General features: G+C 39.0%; 1 long non-coding RNA gene across 1 annotated transcript; it reads right to left on the bottom strand.

The window, feature by feature from the left end:
* Window positions 1-542: 542 nt before the first annotated feature.
* LOC113989772 lies at window positions 543-16067 on the bottom strand. The gene is made up of 3 exons (XR_003541390.2): window positions 16004-16067; window positions 14713-14844; window positions 543-626 (listed from the first exon to the last, which is right to left on the bottom strand). It is a non-coding gene; the product is annotated as an uncharacterized LOC113989772 (long non-coding RNA).
* Window positions 16068-17317: the final 1250 nt, after the last annotated feature.

The raw sequence follows: 17317 nt of genomic DNA, 5'->3' as shown, positions 1-17317 counted from the left end.
AAGCCAAACACTATGCAGGAACAGACACACTGGGAAATGGCAGCAGTCTGTCTTCAGAAGCATGGAGAACACAAGTTCAAGCTGCTAAATTCATTCAGAAAGCTGAAAAAAAAAAGGAGGTTAACTGATGTTGAATTCAGCGTTGCTTGAGCTGGTTTAAAACCTAGGCTGTGTTTGCCCTGAAGTTTTGTAGTAGCGAAGACACAGAAAACCTGAGCCTCAGCTTTGATTGTGCATGCCAGTAATTGGCAAAAAATGGGCTGTCTATCCCTGATCAAGGGAGAGGCGCTGGGACAGGCACAGGGTATGACTGATGAGCTCTAGATATAGAAAAGCATCAGGAATTAGCCACCCAGGGAACATAACAGGCTAATCAGAAAGTCCAATGGAAATAGATATCTTTCAACAGACATAAAACAATCCCTTTCATGCAGTTGAGCTGAGGAATCTTTATCCCATGTAGGTAATGAAAAACACACATTCACTGTGATGGACTGCATATGGCTGGCAAGTCACTTTTTCTTGTAATTACCTTTTCTCCTCTTCATTCTTCTTGTTTCTCTAATGTAGTCATCCAATCAACAGTTTTATGAAGAAAATCTTGAGAACAGAGATCTCACTGTTTTCTAAAGAAAAGAAAAAACAAAAGGTTTCTTAGTGCTACATTCACCATACCATATACCCAGGTGATTACATCCATCACATAACAGCATTGGCTGATTTTAGCAGGAAAAAGGCAAGAGGCAAATATACTCTCTGTATCCACAACCTGGGAGATAGATAGGAGGATGTTGTGTTTTCAGGTTGAATTTGAAAAAAAGGGGGAAAGATTGAATGCTTTTGCTTCTCTTTACTGTTTAAAAGATTTAGAGGAAACACATTTTTTCTGCAGTTTTTTTTTCCAATCATTTTGGGCCTGTGAGAGCTGCTTTTAAAATCCTGGTGAAGATTTCATATTCTAGATTGAATTTGAACATGTTATTGTGCATCCCAAAATACATCAACTTGTCTATTACTTAACATTAAATAAAATGTGACTCATTATATTCATAAAACTAGAAACTTTAAAAACTCTACATTCTTTTATATAAACTCATTTACTTGTCAATTATATCAATTTCAGTAAAGAATCACTATTTATTATACAGTCATAATAGTTTCTTTATGCAATCACAATTTCTAACTATAGTTAGGCAAACAGTATTTGAAACAGATGTGATCTGTGATCTGTCTGGCCTTTGTTTTCAGTGACCTGAAAAAAAAAAGTCAGTTATCGAAGGAAATTATTAAAATGTTATTATTTAATTAGACAGAAAACTACCTCTCAGGCAAATGGTATCATATGAAGAGGAAGGTCAGATGGAAAGAGGGTGTTCAAAACCGGGTAATAAGAATCATTAGAAAATTACAAGGGTTGGAAAAGACCTCTGAGATCATCCAGTCCATTGAGGTTTTATTTTTCTGAGAAAATATGTGTAAATACATATTAAGATAATGGTACAAGTACAAATGAGCTTGCCTTGTCTTTTCTTACAAACTGAATGTAAACATAAATTTGGAGTATACGCTCAGTTCTGATGGCCAGAATGGCAGTGACAATCAGCTGCAGAAAGACAAAACTGCCAAAGTAGAGAGATTTCCAGCTTTTGAGAAAAATACCACCACAATCCTCCTGCCTCACAGGCCCATCACCATTGCAACACCCTGGCAGGCCTCCTACCCTGAGCAAGTGGCAATTGCTGGAAGCACTGCACCACATGGTTGTTCTTTTAATGGAGACCTAAGACAAGCGTTTTCATTGCCCTGAGCCCAAAGGTCTTCAGCAGGATGGCATGGTAATAGCTCTGCAGGTGAACAGTGTCTCACAAGTGACTGGATATAGATCTGTTCTCAGACAACTGCTCACACTGCTTTAGGTCTGTGTCATTGGCTCTTCCATCAAACCCACGTACACTGAAGAGGTCGTAAAATCCATTCAGATCTAGGAGACTTGTCTTATCAACTCACAAGAAATGAAGTTCTGCGGGTCAAATCTTGATTCTAAATTGGATTCAAGTAGCTTTGAAACTATAAAATTATGAGAGAGCTCAGCATCATCATTATCATTAGAAGCCACCCCTGAAAACGCTTGAGAAACATTGCTGGCTGTTCCTTGGAAAGAAGTTAGAGAGATATTGCAATTACCAAGTATGTTATATCATTTAAGTATATATTTAACTTAATTGTGGTAAAACTTGATAGTATTCTGTTGATTTCATAATTACTAGAAAAACTGCAAAATAAAATATATGTCTTGGGGGACTGGGAATTTGATGTGGTTTATAATCAACAACATTGTTCACAATGACAGATCTGAGTATACAGAAATTATTTCACATTGCAGCACTGGTGCCAACACTTGCTTTTCCACTCGCTTTTCATTACCATTGCAAAGTAGTTTTCCTAGACAGTGCTTATTTTAGTTGTGGCAGAAACTAATGAATTTTTCAGACTTGTGTCTGGGTTTTATTATACTCCTATACAATCTTTTATTATACTCCTACAAAATCTGGGGTTTATGTATTGTACTATCAAAGAGTGGGCTGAGTATGCCCTTACTTCCCTTTGAATCTTTTTTACAACTTTAAAATTCAGAAATTTAAACTTCTCTTGACTTGAACCGCTCACCTTTGAGCCTGGCCTTACTTCTCCCTCTGGGTTACTGTGAAAATTATTTGTGCTACGGTGGCACCCCAAGCCTCTCTGCTTTGGCCCTGTTGTACTAAACAATGTAAAACAAGGCTGTAAACAGTCCCACTCTCAAGAGCCTGCAGTCTGGTTTGTTTACAGGACAGATTTTAACAAAGTAAAGGGATGGCTGAGCTAATTAATTTCAAGCTGACATTCCTATCTCTACTCTGTACTGGAGCGTAAGCACAACCTAAGTTCGGAAGACAAGGGAGATGGGAGTGGGTGCTAAATAACTCATAGAAAAAGGAAAACTCAGAATTCCTCCCTCCACATTGCTGACATGAACACAGTACTCACAGCAAGAGATCCAGCAGAGAAGACAAGATATTTTGTGTGAGCAATTGTCAGTCTGAACATTATTTTGCCCTTTCTGAAAAATTGTCCTTTGAAGAGACATGAATGCCACCAGACTGATTCACAGCCTTGTTAGACGTCGGAGCTGCTGGAGAACCTCGCCATAAGGTGGAACATGTGGCTGCCCTGGTGCTCAGGGGAGGCAGCAGCACCGGGTGTATTGATTAAGTTTGTGCTGTTTTGTACAGAAATGTAAAGAGGTAAGAAAATGTGAGAGAGAAAGATAGTTTGTTTGCCTGATACAGCAAGGTACCAGCAGCCAATAGATTCTAAACCCTACTCGATATTTCTTCTGCTGCTTCTTCTGACACTTGGTGAGTTCATTTTGCTCCAGGGATCGATTTCCCTATTGGAAAAAAGGCTGACAAAGGTCTTTCTTACCTCTGTCTTCCTGTTGTACCCTGTAGGGTCCATGAGTGGAAAGATATTGCAGATGTGAAATGTGTGATTGCTGTCATGTGCATAGGTGTCTCCTGTTACTGATGAGGTGGAGCTAGCTGTTCCCCTAGAAAGCGTATCATGAGTGCTGAGCAGGCAGATCCCAACACAGAAGCTGTCTGATATGAAGGTGTGGAGAGAGCAGAACTAAGTGAAATACTCTCTGTATGCTTTAAATTTGCTTTTTCTTCCTTGTAGAGGTGAGGTTTGATTGAGTACCACTTAATGCAAAGCAGAGGAAGGAAAGATGTTGTAGTGGTAGGAAGGTAGACACTACGGTGAAGAAGAACTTTAGGAAACTAAGTACAATTGAAAGAATAGAAAATTGAGACCTTCACACAAGTAAAACAATGCTTTTCTCCTGTTATCATCTGTGGTTATGACTTATTCCATGCTCCTCTCACAGTCTCACTAAGATCCTCGCTTGCTATTTTAGTAACACTAAAATAGTAGCAGTGGAAAGACAATAATGCTGGCATTTGATGTTGTAAAGAGCAGATGCAGTAAAAGCATTTATTTAACTTGAGGGTAGATAACCCTCTCAACTGAGAACCACATAGTGACTATTGTGAGACATGGACTGTGTATCTCAGAATACCGGAGGAAAAGCCAACCATGGGAGCATTTCCCTGGTAAAAGATGCTCACTACTGTACGTGGGTCTAGATCTGCTTCAGAGCACGTTTAGCAAGACAGCAGCGTCCCTGGATCACTCCATATACAGGCAGGGATGTAGCTGGGGAGGGGAGAGGAGTAAGTCTCACCAGTTACTGCTTCAGTTTGAAAACTGCCGAATATCTAATAAACACGCACAAACCTCCTGGTCAGTTTGTGCAAGTTCTGGGTAGAAGAGTAAAAAATGGGCAAACACGTGGAGAAAGATATAAAGTAACACAAAGCAATCCCATAAGAAGCCAAACTTTTACTTATAGTGTTTATGGCAGTGATCTTCTACATATGAAATCAACGTCACACTAATTCATGTAAGAACAGTGTCTGCCTTACTGTAGGTTAAAGTAACATAAAAACTCAGACAGCATTGCAGACCACAGTTAATTTCAAGTTCTGTAAAATGATTGGCATCTACATATTTTAAGACCATACTTCAAGCAGCTTACTAGAAAATTATAACATGCTTTTTAATAGCATAACCTATAATTTATTTTTCATTAACTACTCAAGTTCAATTTTGATACTGTAAAATTAAATGCATTTTTTAAGCTTTTGCCTTCATCAATCTTTTTTTTTTCCTGACACATGGCATATCTTATTCAATGGTATTGGTTGCTCTGTTTTTAAATAGTATTCTGTTTTCTGGAATACCAATATGATTCTATTTAGACATCTTTAAAAAATGTGGTGACGGCAATTTCAATCAAAAAATGAGAGGAAAAAAATACTTTCTTTACAATGAATAGCAGCAACCTAAACAAGTTAGAAATAAGGAAGGCAAAACCAGTATTGGAATACTTTGGTTTCATTCATACTGAAGTTTGTGATGTTATGGAAGAATTATGAGGGCCTTGTATATAAGTTAATACTGCAGTAGATCACCATTGCCATCTCCTGGTAAATAAACCATATAACTGTATTCTAGAGCTTTTTCTAAACAGTCATATATTGTACAACTGTGGAGAGATTACACCATAAATAGGCAATAAAGGATTTAGAGTATTTATTGTGAGACTATCATTGCATTTTTATTCTTTGCTCACATAAGACTTTTATAAAGAACTGCATTACAGTTGATAAATAGCAGCATTTGTTCCAATGCACTCTTTATGCTGAAAAGAAATACTGCTAGTTATGACTCTGTAAATTAAGGTGAGTCGATGGGTTTTGTTGTGATTGAAACAAATGCTGGGGCTGCTTAAGGAAAACTCACCAAAACCAAAACAAATACACCCTCCAAGAGAAGGCATTGGTTCCCACTGTGCTGTGATGGGGCTGTGCCACAGTACTTAGCCAAGACAATGTCAAACAGTGCCAAACCATGCAAGGAACCGGCAGTAGGGATAACAGAAGTGACAACACCAAGCTGTCATTTCACATTCTGGTATTTCTAATTCTTTTATTTTCTTATCACTTTCATTGTCTTTCCCACTGTCATTTCCCATTCCCTCTCTCACAGATGCTCCCTTTTTGGCTTTGTGCAGCTACCTGAAACCTCGTGACAAACATGGTCTGTCCTCTCCTGAATGAAGGGGGAAGGAGCAGGCTGATCCCGAAGCCAGCAGGAACAGCCTGTTCCCAGCAGAACTGTCTGTGTGTCACACCAAAGCCAGTAAACACTCACCTTCCCTGAACCCTCACAGCCACGTGGGGAAGGAGAATGAGATGTGTCTACAACTCATTACCCCTCGGAGCAGAGAGCAGCATTCAATGCGATGCTGAGCCTTGATAAATCATCCTTTCAATCAAATCAGTAAACAGAGGGAAATGCTGTCTAACTGGCAATAAATTTCAGGCAAGTTCAGCAAGGAGTGACAGATCAGTCAAAAGCCTGTGCCTGGCTCTGTTTGTGTATTGCTTTTGCAATGCTTCTTCCTGCATCAAGGAGTGTTCCCTCACTTGCAGCTGCATGTCTGCTGCCAGCATCACCAATTAACATGACAGGGAACAACCCCTGCAACAAGGGTTTGCCTTTTCCCATGGAAGCAAATGAAATGTTCGTAACTAGAGCTGAAGGTTTCCTGATAACACTGAGCTTTCTGAAGCTAGAGCTGCATCATGAAGAGCATCTGCTTAAGAGCAGCCTTCGCATTGGTGACAATTCAGTTTGAATCTTCCAGCTCAGCAGCCACACAGCCAGGACTGTGGTGGACGGGGTCAGTCTCAAACACTGGAAAAGAGGAAGATAAATGTGGCAACAGCATTTTAGAGCTGCCATAGTGTCAGAAGGAGTAAAAACAAGCTGAAGCTCTGAAAGAGCTGTGAAAAGTTGCTGGCTGTGGATTGTTGGAAGGAAATGAGAGCTCTGGAATTAAAGTGAGAACAATGTCTTGGGGGACTTTTATTTCTCATCAACCTTGTTCCCTCACGTGGGGACACAGACTTGGGCTTGGACACACAAAGGCATTTAGAAACTAGAGTCTATGGAAGGTTACACTTAATGATCATAATAGCTTTTAGAGCCAAAAGGGACTGGAAAACACAAGCTTAATTATTAGGCTATCCCAAGGGATCTGGAATCAACATACAATACTAATAGTATCTCCAGTCATTGTTATTAGATTATACCTAGAAACTTTTCCCTGAAGTAACACTGTAATTATGTATTTATTAATTCATTTTTATTTGCTTTAGCTTCTCCACTCTTTAAAAATATGCATACTTTTAATTGCAAAGAAATTCAAAACAAAGTCATTTCATTGAGGAAATGGGTAAAAACATCTGACCTCTAACAATAGAGGGGTAGAGCTAGTACAATTAGCAGCTTTCTTTGGAATGTACAAGGAAAAAAAATAAATGCCTGGATTAGGGAAAAGGAGAAGACAGATGAAAATTAGAAGCTGAGATACAATTCCCTTTCTATGGAGAGTGGCAGTCAGGCCTGAAAATGAAATGAAATCAAGGACCTCCTCATTCTAAGGGGTTGAGAAGAGTTTGTGCTTTCTCAAGGAAATCTGGCCTTAAAACAAGTTAGAACAAAAATGAGAAAGAAATGCAATTCCCATTGTCCTCTCCATGATTAGATACCAAATTTCCATAAGACACTTTCCTTTAGCAAGTACAGGGATGCTACTCATATCAATGGGCTGACAGTAACTGGAAGGAATTACTAAACCATATCAGGCTGTGAAAGGTAAGATCAGTTAAAGAAGCAATAGTCACATGCACTGGGTTATGTAGCTTCAATGCAACAGGCACGTGGTCTTCCAAGGCTCAGAGCAAGATGCCATTCCATTTGGAAAGTCCATAAACTCATTCACTCCTTTCTAAGAAAAATTGTTTTACAGCACCAAACCAGGCAGGGCTATGATGGGTTGGCAAACTTAAGACACAGAACATGTGGCTTCAGTGACACTGAGTACCAAAAGCATGAAGGACAACAGTAGCAAAGGTTGCAGTTAATTGTTGCTGCTTCAAGCTCATGGCTGGTGCACTTGCTGGTCCCTCCAGTGACAGCACCTGCACTGATGAATAATTGTCTGGCAGATCCACATGCTGGAACCGGTATGAGGGGATCAACTCGAGGCAGACTCAAGTTGTTATCATTTCCACTTCTTCCAGTGCTAAATTTCCTGTCAAGGTGGAAATAAACTTTGACTATACTCTTATATTTACATTGGCTATTTCCTTGCGGGAAACAGGTCGACTTGGCATGCTGGAGCCATTAACCACAGACTCACTGTCACCAGTTCCTACCAAATCATCCAGCTATAAAAGGGAAAACACAGAGATTCTCGGAGGCAGTAATTTTCCAGTGGCATGTGAAGAAATGTGGATAGCCTGAAATCTTTAGGGAGTAAACGTACATACATACATACACACGTATATATATGACAGGGAGAGAGCACCTCAGCCTACACTAGTAACCATGTTGTATTTCCCAGGCTATCCATGCATCAAAAAAGGAGAGAAACCCTCTGATCTTTTTTTAATGGTTTTAAGCTCTAAAAATCAGGAGGTGGAAAAAAACTGTAGGCAAGTTCTTTGCACAATATAAGTGAGAGCTGCAAGACTGACCTCCCCCTTTCTCTTGAGACTGACTTTTCAGTATTTGTGCTTAAAATATATTCCTTAAAGAAAAGGAGGAGGCAATAAGAGGGGACAGGAATAAAACAATATTTCAAAGACTTAATGAAACACAGATCATTGTTGACTGTCTATCTTATCCTCCTATGTCACATTTTTGGGGAGGGAGAATTTACTATTACCACTGCATATTTTCCTTAGCATGCATAGGTGGGAAGACAAAGATTCAAGCCTTTACATTCCAAAAGAAAGACTTTTTTTTAGGACAGATAAGTCAGAAACACAGAAAAATGTGTCTTCATGGAATTGAGTGCACTATCTAACAAGACCTATATAGCAGGATTATACTCTATGGCTTACAAGAGTATTGATCTGTGTGTACTCCTCAGTGGTGTTACATTCATTTTAACATTGATCTCTCTTTCATTACACCACTGCATCATGCACTCTCAGTGTCATCTCAGTGCCCCTCTAAAATCTGAGTGCCTTCTCTTTCTGTCAAGATGTACAGATGCACTGTGCAGCTTCCAATTCAAAACACCAATTTCAATGTCTACTTATTCACAGACAGACTCCCCCTTTTAAAATAATGCTAAGGACCTACCGTGCCTTAACCCTCCAAAGCAAGTTAAATACAGAGTGAAGAAGACATTGGAAAGTGGTTTTTCTTCAAAGCTTTTTTTTACTCTGTGCACTGTTTGTGTTACCTTTCAAAGAAGCTTGAAAATACCATTTCTTTTCCTCACGGCTTCTCTCTATTGCATTTGGAAAACATTGATTTTGCTTCCCCCTGTGATTCTTATGCAGCACAAGTAAACATGGCTCTGTTTAATATACGTCCAAGTCTGTGCAATGCCATCAAATTCACTGTAGCTCTGGGAGAAAAACCAGTCCCTTTGCTGGCTTCTAGCATTGCCACAATACAATGCAAAATACAAAATTCTTGCATCTCCAGAGAGGTTACTGGTTTGGTTAATTTTCTTATGCAGGTTTTATTTTTCAAAGTATGTGACTGGGCACCAGGAACTCATAAATTCTGATGTCAGCTTTAATAACACGCAGTTGCAATGCAATTACAGAGAGACAAGGATACATGGATCAAAAGCTCATGGCACAAAACGTTGTGCAAATACACGAGCAAAAAGTCTTTTTACCTAATGGATTAACAAAGTGATACACCTGATCTTGAGCTTATCACTTAAACCTCTGCTCCAAGTTGTGCTTACTGCACTCCTGGTCTTAGTTAGAGGTGATTCTGTTGTCTTCAGACTGGTAAATATGAGGACAAAAACCTTAGAAAACCTACTACAGCTCCCTGCAAGGATTATCTCCTTCCCTGCTGAGTGTGACTTCAAGATTATGTGCTGTTTTGCCAGTTCCCACCAAATTCTGTAATTCTGGGCAAAAATATTTTATCTTGAAGCCATCTAATTGTGCCAGCCCAGGGAGCCAGTGCAGGGCATCTCAATATTTGTACCTTGGTTATTCTGCAATAATCACCTTGACTTCACTGTGTATTTCTGTCTCCTATTTTTCACATCTTTGGAACTGGTATAATATTTAGCTGTCTGAGTGGAGAAAAACACTTTGTCCTTCTCTTGCATGTATATTATAACAGATGAGAAGAAACTGGGAAAAGCACCTATTATTTTAATTTTCATGATTTCCAAGTTTTTCTCTATAAATTCCCCTTTTCTGCCTTCACACAGCTCTTGCTTTTTCTTATCAGTATTTCATTGTCAACTTACGTTCTTTTACCTTTTTTCCTACTTTAAAACAGTAATGTCATATTTTATTGCTGCAAGTCAGAGCCTCAGCACTTAAGCTACTGCACCATGGACCCCAATCCAGTGTTTAAAGATGGGAATCTTTCCAAGAACATCCTTAGGCACTGGCACTGGATCAGACACTATGTGCAAGGACAGAGTTCTCATATCTGTAGGTTAACTTTTGAAAGAAAAGGCTCTATCCAGCGGGAGAGTTACTTACCAAGGTAATATTTTATGCATTGAGCTCCAGAGTGCTGCAAGATGACTTTAAGTATCGCAGCAGACAGAGTAATTCCATATAATGAGTTAGTTCTTTAAACTGTTACCTCACTTAACATTGAACCAATTAGTCAGGACAAGAACAAAATTTTAAAAAGGTACTGCTTTATGCACTGCTGTACCACAATGCATTAATGCCCACAGCTCGAATTCCTTTTCTTACAAAGATTAGATCTCAAAAACCCAGAGTGCTTTACTTGCTTGCACTGCCCTTTTCTAATTGCTCACAATAGGAGCTGACTGGCAAGCAGTCAGGGAGACACTGTTTTCACAGAAATTGGATATAAAAGATTCAGTAGCTGTGTAAATACATAATTTTTAGAAAGGGGTCCATATTTTAAAATTATGGAGATGTAACACTGTTCTTAAATTATAATATCAACAAAAAAATAAAAAAACTGTTTCAGCTTCACCAATCACTACTGTGGGCATGGTATGGCCAGAGGAAACATGATCCTGAGCAAAAGAAAACAGCCTCATTCCAAAACTACTGCTTGTTAATACAAGTTTAAAGGATTAATTCACTATTTTCTTATTTATTTTGAAAATACTTGAAAAAATATCCCGTGTGGGGATTGAGACTTGTTCTGGCTAGTGCTCAGCATTCAGATACTGGAGCTGTGAATGTCAACCTTATGCCAATCAACTTGCTCATCTCTCCTGGATAGGACAGCATCCTTTTCTCTATGTTGTGTCATAAAGATGGTATAAGTGGGGAGGAGGAGGAGAAAGGGGATGTCATTTCACAAATTATTCAGTTACAGTCATTCTTCTCTTCCCACTTATTTCACTGAATATCTCACAATCAAGAAAGGTGCAATTATCTAAAGTGAAGAAATTGCAATATTAATAGAAATACTATTTTACCACAGAGATTAAACATGGAATTTCAAGGGCTTATTCATCAATGTGTTCCTTACATGTTACTGGTAATCTCTGAAAATCAGTAGAGTTATACTACTGGGAAAGACAGTGATTAATGAGATCCTGCCTCTGAGGGACATATTTCAGGTGAAAAGAAACAAAAGTAGAATAGACAAGTGGTAAGGGCCAATGAGACAAACTCTTAATTGTAACCATCATGAACTAATTCACAGAGGAGTTATAGGACTAAGTGAGATGCAGAAAAATGTTCTGGAATTTTATGCCCTTTTGTTTTGGAGAAAGAAAATGGCCAGGATACATGGTTGCCATAGTAATGTAAACTGTTATTTAAAATAGACTTCTAATGCTGAAAGAAATTGCATAGCCAAGGCTCTAAACAGCAGCTTATTGTGCAAACAGGTCCTTCCATTCCCATTGCCCTTTGAAATTTTTGCTGAAGAAATTTAACCACCCCTCTTCCCTCAGCCTACAGCTTGTTTATGTCTCAACTTTTCTATACACCTTTCAATTTGTAGTGTTTCTTCATTTTCCTTTTACTACCTCTAGTCATCCAGCTTAATCCATGGGTATTTTATTTCCCTTGACTCCACTATTCTCTTCCTGTTTCATTAGGCAAACTTTGCCTTTACTTTCACAGCGCTAGCACTGTGACACCACAATGACTTTGAAAAACTAATTCATTAGCAGCTCTCATTATAATAATTTTCAGTCAAGAATGACTAATTGTAGAGGATTGTCTTGATGGACACAGCAATCCGCTGCACATCCTGAATCTGTGGCTGGTGCAATGAAATCCCAACCCTGTGTTTGGATATGTGACACTGCACTAAAACAGATATTCAAATAACATTAATTTACTAACTTCCACTCCAGCAGTCAGTCAGATAAGCTCCTGACAGAAGGTAGGCACATGCAGATGAAAGGATGAGGGAAATGGGAAATGTAAAGGCAGGATGAACTGTAAAGTGAAGCTTTCAGCACTTTCAAAGTGCCCTCCCTCAAAGGCACCATTGCTGGTGGATGCTCTGCCCTCCACACTGTCCCAGGCTGTTGAACTTCAGCCACAAACCACTATTGTAAGCCCGAAAATTTTAGTTGGAAGTATTTCAAACTGTAGGAGTTTATACTAAGTCCATTAGGTCTGACATGGTTCTTCAACAGATGGAAACTGAGACATACTCAGATTACCCAAAAAGGCAAACAACACTGCAGAGAAATGTGGAATAATCTGGAGGCTGCAGGCACTAGAGCAAAGGTGAAGATTATTCCCTTTTCCAATAAAACAGGAGTCTACTCTTCCCCTATTTGGTTAGTTATATGAGTGTAAACAAGTCAAACTACTGGAATTTCCTAGTTATAAAATAATTACAGAGAGTAAGCATTTAATCCCATGATAACTGTATCCCTTTGTTTCATGCATATCCTCTTGCTCTTGGAATGGTGGAGCATAGCTGAAAATTCAGCTGTGTGCTGAGGCAGCCCATCAGGGAGTCTGCACAGCACACCCCCCCACATGGTGTGGTCAGAGCATCAGGTGCTGAGATCCCTTACCTCCAGTGCTTCAGGAAGCAGAGCTGCTTTGGAGCAGGAATTAAAACCAAAGCAAGAACATCATTACAGCAATGCCCACTGCTCCTGCTATTTTTAATGTGGTGCTGGCATTTTCATTATAAGCTCATATTTCCAGGTTTAATAATTGAATCATAAAAAAAATTGCTGAGGGCTAAATATTGGCAGGCAGCTCTGCCTACCAAAGAAATGAAGAATTTCCATAGTGCAGAGAGAGAGAGGGAGTCTCAGACTCTGCTTATTCCAGTGGGAAAGTGGTTCCAACAAGAGCAGGGCTACACCAACATGGAGCATCTGCCAGAAACTTTGCATGATATGCCAGAAGGCCCCATAGCCACACATTAAAGCCACAGCCACAGAATGTGGCACTTCAGTGGAGTCCATGAGATTAAATCAAAATGCCAGATTTCTACCCAGATTTCAGATATAGTACTTGCTTTGTGCCTTAGATCTATTTTGAACCACAAAAACAACTTTATAACCCAGCATAGACTCCAGCTGATTGATGCTGCTGTATGGGTAGACATGAATATCCAGCTCTGACATCCTGGTGCTGTTTAACAGCCCTGGTAGGAACCAGAGCCCAAAACAGCAAGCAGGCAAACCAACAAGGACTCTGCCTCCAAGCTTTCCTGTGTCAGCTCTCTGCAATGCTGCCTACCCTCACACAGTGCAGCTCTGGGGTCTGGGGTGCTGCACGTGAGCTGAGAGGTGAAAAATGAGAAGTATTACTGAAGGTCTATATGCTCTCATATGAATGTATTGAGCTTTATTAAAAAGTTAGAGACAGATGGAATGGCCTCTACTTTTTTCTTTTTTTTCCCCACAGGATAGTACCTGTAAAATCAGTTTGAAATTGTAAGTGTATATATATGGTAAACATGCATAAATACATATGTGACCACTGTGGCCTTCCTGTGGCATGAACACTGCATTGAAATAAAGATTGTAAAATGGAAATAATGTCTGAGATAATTAGCAGAGAGACAAAACTAAAGAATATCACCATCTCACACCCATTCCTTCTCTTCTCTCACAGCTCAGTGACCTCACCTGCACAAATGGTTCTCATAAAGTTAACATTTTTAAGACAGAACTATTTTAGATGCACAATTTCATATTCTGTTTTTAAATGTAAAATTAGAATTTATTGATAAAACAACAAGTATTTACTGAGAAGAATATTATTTTGTTAAGAAATGCAGACTGTAATTTCATTCCAAACTCTGCTTCTTTAAAGATCTAAGCGGTGTATACATGTCTTTGTTGTGTGATGCAATGGTTACCATGGAAATTTTTTTTTTTTAAGTTTAGTGAAGACAGTGCAGTGAAAAACATAAATAGCCTGAGCCCCTGGCAGGGTAAATTGTACAATGGCATTCTAGAAAAAATTTACATGTTTTTGTTTTTTTTTTCTGAAAGCTGATATTAGAAAGTAATAATTCTTTGTGAAGAAAAATGCCTCACTTTTCTTAAGACTGAAAGTATATTCAATTATAATTTTAACTGTACTTGAGCTGGCATGATATTAAATTCTGTAGCCCTTCACGTGCCCATAATCTATGGTTCCTCAAAGACAGTGAGCCAAGCTGGTGGGTGTGTGAGAGTTTCCTGCAGTGCTGCCTGGTTAAAAGGTTTTTAGGTTTTGCAGGAACACCACCAGAGAGATTTATACCATGATGTTTCTTAACAGTTTAGCTAATAAAAACAGAAATATATCCTGGAATAACTAATTGAGCTGCAGACTTCTGGAGAACTCATATATATATATGCTAGCCTGGAAGCCAGGAAATTCATTTGTATCTTGATTAAAAAAGAAAGGCAATATTTTTAAAGCTAAAATTCTTGTTTGCCAGAGTTGTTTGATAGCAGAAGTGTTGGACAGGACCTGACCAAAACTGCAGGTAATGTAATATCCTTTCTCCAGCAATGGGCAAAACATGCTATCAGGAAAAATCCAAAGAGTGGGACAGACTGATGAAATACATCACCTGTGTGCTCTATCCTCCAGTCCTTTGCAGTTCACAGACATCCTGGGCCACACACAGTCTCAGCAATCTCAGTAGATTATTTTCCATGAGTTTGTCCTTGAAGTCCAGTGACCTTTCGGTTTCCACAGCAGCCTGGGGCAAAAAGTCAAAGTTACCAGGTTGAGTTGTAACAACAGAAGTCATCACCATACTGTAATAAATGTAATGCTGCTTTGACATAAGGCTAAATGTCTAATTTTACTAGTGATTCTGTGCACAGAAGTAATGTGTGATATATGGTTAAAGGTAGTTTTAAGACGCTTGAGCAAGATGAACAGAGGGTCTTAGTGAAAGGGCATTTTTACTCCTGTGCTGTTTAGAGCTATTGCATCTTGCCAGCTCACTTCTTGAAGAAACCAGAAAGACAGCTATCAACAAAGCTAACAGGCTGAAACTGCTCTTTCTCTAGTGCTCCTGCTTTGTCATGAACAGAGATTACTACTTTGAATTTTGCAGTTAAAGAGTATCATCTCATGTCCTGGTTTGCCTTCTACTGGGCAAACATATGGTTTCCCCATCAATGATTTTAAACTCATTAGTTTAAACCTGGCAAAGCAACAAATGTTTAACTAGCCAACAAAAGTCACATTCCTGGAGGAATTTCTAATAATTATATCACACCAAGTCCTTCACATATGTTTTCACCTGGTACAAATTAGTGCAGCTCTGTTGATAAAAGGAAACGATGCCATTTAGGACCACTTGAAAATCTGACACCTTCCAAATTCACAACAGGGTATGTTTATTAAATAATGTGAAAGTAAGAAATCTTTTAATATTAAATAGTTGAATTTCTATGCAAGCCATGTGAAATACTGAGAAACAGTAATTTTTTTTGCCTTCATAAAGTCTTTCTCCCTGATGGGTATGAAAGAGATTTTTTTGAGGAAATGGACCAGCGAAGGAAAACTTACTATCCCCTATTTTATAAGTAGAATAACACATTCTTCAACTGTCCTTAGTAATTTATAAACAGCTATGATCCTAGGTTGTTCTGGTCATTCAAATCTATGACCAGAATAAAATTACTCTCAAAGGAGAGAAAAAAATGCCTCTTCCCTGAAGCTTCATAACGAGTGATAAGCATTCACTGGACCATAATTATGTCTTTCTATTTTTCCTATGCTGTTTCAGGTTTTATTTTTCTTTTAATATCATCACTTTAATTAAGCTTTAATCTTCACAGCACTAAACTAAATTAAAAGGATCTTTACAGTGTTGCTTTGGTAACTAACAGAAGGGGTAAAATTACCTTATCTGTTTGTTCACCATGTTGTGGCTGTAAACATCCCAGTTATGGTCTTTAATTTGCTCATTTTCACTAGGAAAAAAAAAAAAAGGCATGTGACACTGAAAACAGTTATCACTGTTGGAACAGTCCTCTAGCAAGATCTCACTGTGCTTGTCATGGACAAACACGTAGTTGGGAACTCTTTGCTCCAAGAGATTAAATACAAGCTAATTAGGCAAGACACAAAGCAGGTAGAGACAAGGGAACGCAGCAGTATCCATCACAGGAATTCCTACCTTCTGGCCCTTCTGTCTAGTCCCCTCTATTTCCTTCAGCAATCTACAACACATTAAAAGTTAAATATAAACTTCATATGATTTTCCTGCGGCTTCTTGCAGATAATTAATGACAAATCTTCAGAACGTACCTGCCATGTACCCACCATGTCATTGTCTCATTTTACGTCTATGGAAAATACCAAACAACAAATTGAGTTGTCCAAGACTATCAGCTAAACACAATCCTACATTATAGCACTCTAACAGAAACATGCTGAAGACATGAAAGCACACTTGACCTTGAAAAGCCTATATAACTTGAACTGTGAGCTGCGAAATAGGTAAGAGGAAGAAGAAAATTGTCAGATCTTTCTTTTAAAGCCAATGCACTCCAGCAAATGGCAGAGCTGATGTGTGTTTCAACATCATCCAAAGACACAGCCAGACCTTTCCCACTGTACAGATGAGCTTTCCCAACCATAGGAAATGAACCAGCACTGATGTAAAACTTTTTTGGTAAAATTCATTTCTCTATCACTCTTTTGCTATGAATTGTACTTCTTGAACTAGAAAGTTTTTTAGGGAGATTGGATTATACTACAAAGCATTATAGGTGAGTCACTGGCACAGGTTGCCCAGGGAAGCTGTGGCTGCTCCATCCCTGGAAGTGTTCAAGTCCAGGTTGGATGAGGCTTAGAGCAACCTGGGCTAGTGGAAGGTGTCCCTGCCCCTGGCAGGGGTTTAGAACTAAGTGATGTGCAAGATCCCTTCCAACACAAACCACTATAATTCTATGAAAATGAAAAACCCTTGTGCCTACACAGCTGATTCCCAGCAGTTTCTGCTGCTGGCCCCTGGCTCTGAGGCATTTCATTGTCTCCCTTCTTGGAGAGGCAAACTCTGCATAAAGAACACAACCTTGAGCACAGTCAAAGGTACACATTGCACAGAGATTCAGCAAAATCTCATAGACAGATTGACTTCGAAGTCATTTTGCCATTCAGTTTGACTGCCCATGTGTATTTTTCCAGTGTTCTCAGTAAAGCACTTACAGCCT

This window comes from Pipra filicauda, unplaced genomic scaffold (genome assembly GCF_003945595.2).
Source record: "Pipra filicauda isolate LSUMZ 115617 unplaced genomic scaffold, ASM394559v2 scaffold9_size5747161_pilon, whole genome shotgun sequence".
Lineage (NCBI taxonomy): Eukaryota > Metazoa > Chordata > Aves > Passeriformes > Pipridae > Pipra > Pipra filicauda.
Note: the sequence above shows the minus strand (reverse complement) of the source record. Positions and strands in the feature narration are given on the sequence as shown.